At 32.6% G+C, this 5000-nt stretch overlaps 1 protein-coding gene across 1 annotated transcript in view; it reads right to left on the bottom strand.

Moving 5' to 3' along the window:
• Positions 1–3330: 3330 nt before the first annotated feature.
• LOC122262922 (Adenylate cyclase 3) overlaps positions 3331–5000 on the bottom strand; it is a 278836-nt gene continuing 277166 nt past the window's right edge. Inside the window, exon 23 of the mRNA XM_086547495.1 lies at positions 3331–3460. The gene's annotated coding sequence lies outside the window, so the exon portion shown is untranslated. The remainder of the gene's footprint in view (positions 3461–5000) is intronic.

Here is a 5000-nt window from a genome sequence, read left to right as displayed (position 1 = left end):
TATATATATATATATGTGTGTGTGTGTGTGTGTGTATATGTATATATATATATATATATATATATATATATATATATATATATATATATATATATATATATATATATATATATATATATATATATATATATATATATATATATACATATATATAATATATATACATATATATACATATATATAATATATTATATATATATATATATATATATATATATATATATATTATATATATATATACATATACACACACACACATATATATATATATATATATATATATATATATATATATATATATATATATATATATATATATATATATATTATATATATATATATATATCTTGCTACACTTCCAGTAAAAATGAGGTTGGGGACATATGTGTTCATACAGAGCAAATCCCTCATGAAACCTCATGGACACAGCCATTAGTCATATACTATTCATAATCATCTATTCAGTTTGCAGCAACAGTAGAACAAAACCTAATCCAAAATATGTAGTAAAACTACTTTGACATATGAAACAGTTTATCTAATTATGGAAATGTATACTTTGATCTTAGAGCTGAATCCACGATAGCCAGGCTGAAAATGTCAGTTGGACCCCTTCAAGAAATTCATAATACAAGATTTTATACTTTTGTGATCTTCAAGGTCTCTTAGATACTAATTTTGGAAAATAACATCAGAATTGGGTTGTGCAGTCTTCTTAATTTGCATATTTCCAAGATGGTTATCTACACCCTATGCAACAGGTAAGTGACATGTTTCAGGAACTAGTGGGCTAATTTTGATGTTCTTGGTGTTAATATCATGTTTGTTTTTTTTGTTATTTATGAGGTGTCTGAACTGGTCAAAGTCATGTAAGGTCTAGGTCATCGGAATGGGAGTCGGTGAAATAAATATCATATATAGTATATTGTCAAGTTATTCTACTACCTTTAACAGAATAGGCTTCTGTGCCTGTGACCTCTAAATTGTTGTGTGGACATCACTTCACACGGGTACATAGGGTATACTGGGTCATGGACAATGTTCATGTCTTTTCCATGAGCCCCTGGGAATAATGAGGATGAATCCCTCCTTCAAAAGAAATAAATTTGTACAGCCTCATCTACATGTGGCCAAAATAAGATCCATTTGAACCAAATGTTTGTAGAGGCCATTGTGGATAATGATTTTCACATCCTGGTCCCTCAAAATAAAGTCTCATCTAGCAGTTATGGATGACATACTGATGAAAATTATTGTTGGAGTGAAAATTAAATGCAGAGACTTGACCTCTCTTCATGTAAGCTACTCCATCATTGCTCAGTTTGCAATAGCACCCTGCCATGGCCATGTTAGAGCCCTTTCTGTTGTCACTAATGTGTTTACTTTTCTTCAACATGTCTATGTACCCTTATACATGAGCTCACCACTAATAGATTGTATAGTAAAAAATGTGGAAGCAATGGCAGAGAAGCATCCATGATTTCAAAGTTTATTCTACCACTTCATGGATTACACGCTGTTACTGCCACCTATGGCCCTGGGACAGAGGGGGTATTGAAGGTTCATAGATTATTGACTAGAAAAAGATATATGAAGTTGGTACATCTATAACAACATTTTTGTGTGCCTGTTTTGGCAAAAGATACTATGCAATTTTCAAAAGCATGAGATTGTCATACTGAAATATTTAAGAAATGGAATGGTTCAAAGACCACAATCAGGCTTTGCACCTTCCCATCTTTAGAGGCAGCCTTGGAAAACATCAAACACATTACATTGCCAGGTGGAGCCTGGTGACGTCTTAAAGACATGTAGTCCAAGAGGATGCTATTTTTTGTGCATATGAAGGTGGGTCAATATGCTTGATGAAAGCACTGGCCAGGAAATGTGATGTGAGGGGATGATGCTAATGATGATTGGGATGATGATAATGCAGGTGATCAAAATGAGAGTGATGATGATATTTGACATACATGAGAACTAATCTTTTTGGATCATACTGATTACGATGTGCAGGATGATATAGGTAATAGTGAAAAATTATGAATTATATGTTACAAGATGTCTATAAACAGTTTATAAAGATTCTATGCAAAAAAAAAATTGACTAGTAGAGTGACTTAATTTGGTACTCTAAAAACACAATGATATTAACACAAAATTCTGTTGAATTGGCCACAGGAAATGCAGCCTATTCTAATGTATTGGGACTGGAAATAATCTTGACCATTTCATTATATGACCTGTGCCTGAAAATGATTCAGACACCTTGTAAATGGATTCAGCACCCTGAGAAACATCAAAAGGGCCCTTTAATTTCTGAGCTATGCCACTTACCTGTTCTGGAGGGTGTGGAAGAGGGTTATTTTTGAATGAAGAAAGAAAGAAAGAAAGAAAGAAAAGAAAAAAAATGTATATACAACCTGATTTTGACGTTCTTATCTAAAAACGGTATCTTTGGTCCCTAAGGTTACGAAAGTGTAAAGCTTTCTTTCTTAAGGGGTCCAGCTGATGTTTTGCCTGACTATAACTTACCCTAAACCTCTATTTATATCACATTCATATATGTTTGTTGTTTTCCACACTATCCAGCATGTATATCAAGAATAGAATTCCTGTTTAAATAAAGTCAAATATTCTGATTACCTTTACATGCTTCATGTGATTGAGTCACAGGTATCAGTTGTACAGACCAGATTACCTAAGACTAGTTTGGAATATCTACAAGATACTTGTGATTGTAGTATCTGTCATGCAGTCTGCATGACATAATGGCTGATAATCACATGCAAGAAAACAGGCTGTTACAAATGAATGGCAAGGCAAAGAAATTCTTTAGTACCTAGAGTAATTTGTGTAAATAATGTAGAATTTGTATTTAAGCTGAAATTAGCAGTAGTTATGTAATATTAAAGCATATAGAAGTGCTTGTTCAAATTTCGTCATACAAAATAAAACAATACAAATATATACGACGGCCTTGGTATAATCTCCATCTCATATATTAGAAAATTCTACTTACATATATCTGTATAATACAATGAGTGCTAGAGAAATTGAGGAGACAATATATACAAAAATAGTCCTAAAATATATAGTATTTTTAGTGATATGTCACCCTCAATCTCCAAAAATTTATTCATGCCTCCTCAAAATATAAACTTGGACCATATCTATTACATCTAATTAATACATGATAATTATAAATGTATTATATTATATAATCATACATACATTTTTTCATTCTATATTAAATCCAATATTACAATATGTTTGATTTTTATATTACAAAATAATACAAAGGAAAGCAGTACATGGATTTACTGATAAAATTATCTACATCACAACCATAAAGCATCAGTGATATAAAACAAACAACACTGGGACACTTGTCTTAATGAACATGGGTGAACACGGCTTAACGTACACATTCCACCTTTCCCTGCATGAGCTTGGTTTGCTGAAAAAGAGTATCCTGGGATAATAATTGCTCTTGACAAAGGTGACTGTAAGTACCAAGAGCTTGTGTATTAATTGGTGCTACCTATATTGTAATATACATTTATAAACCCATAGTAAGTTTTACTTTCAGCATTTCCTATGTATAACCTGGCATGAGTACATTAAAAGACACAAAATAAGGTGAGTTATTTTAGTATACTACATGTATTCACGGGACATCTTAAGTGAGTAATGGTTAAATGAATGAGTGAGAGTGAGCAAATGAGTTTTATGATTATCAATGGATATGCAAACATGTGCACTTACACAGACTGTATATGTGCTGAGTTTATACATGTATGGGCACCACCATTTAAACAGGCATGATAATGACTGTCTAATGAATTTGAGGAATATGTAAAAAGAACTGCAAGAAAAGTCATCAGGAGACAGTGAAAGAAGGGTTCAGTCCCTCTTTTATGTTTTAATTTACACTTTACAAAATAGTGTTTTTTCCAACATAATATTTCAATTAAAGGTTCAGTAGTGCTACTGAGAATTCCAGCATTTTGTTGGATTTTGTTCATATATTCCTTATGTATATACTTTTATGCATATCCTACAATCTGTCATAAGAAAAATATAAAACTCTCAATATTTCAGACAGTCTTAGACAGTTTTAATCTCAGTTATAAAGTACAGTTTTGTAATCTCAATTTTCTATCATTTCTAGACAGTAAAAAATACTGGGAAGGGTTACAAGCACCCGACAGTGGAGATATTCTTTGATATAAAATATATAATTGAAATGCCATCTCTGTTCCATTAATTATAGTTTTGTAAGTGTGAGTCACTGGTTCTTACTCTTGTATCAGTTTCCTATTCTAAATGTCCTAATAATACACACCACTATCTTACTAAAACTCCAATGCACTTTACCTTTGGACTGACAATTGTGTACAGTAATTGCAGTCTACAAATTTAGTGTCATCGCCTGAAATTTACTTGTTTGTGGTAAAATCCTCCTACAAGACGTCTGGATAAAGGTTTATAAAAGGTAGCAAATAGAAACTTAAAAAGCCTTCTAAGAGACGAAATTAAACCGATTACGATTAGAGCTTTTACACAATATTGGAAGAATGTAAGAGATGGTCCCCATAACCAAGATTTCCTTTGTTTTGTCATCTTCCCTTTTCTTGTCTGTGATCGGAAGTATACAAAACTATACTTTAACCACTACTCTGACCTGATGATGAGAAAGAAAATGTTTACTATATTTTCTATATATAATCTAACACCCATGTTTATGCTTGTAACATCACCCACCCACACCCACCTACTGAAACAACCACTCATGCACCTATCCATCCACCCACCCACCTAACAACCCACCCAAACACACATACAGTCACACTCACATTTCCATTTGCACATATACACACACACACACACACACACACACACACACACACACACACACACACACACACACACACACACACACACACACACACACACACACACACACACACACACACACACACACACACATATACACA

Source organism: Penaeus japonicus, unplaced genomic scaffold, assembly GCF_977035675.1.
Source record: "Penaeus japonicus unplaced genomic scaffold, GWHDUDI00000001_assembly GWHDUDI00000019, whole genome shotgun sequence".
NCBI classification, from domain to species: Eukaryota; Metazoa; Arthropoda; class Malacostraca; order Decapoda; family Penaeidae; genus Penaeus; species Penaeus japonicus.
Note: the sequence above shows the minus strand (reverse complement) of the source record. Positions and strands in the feature narration are given on the sequence as shown.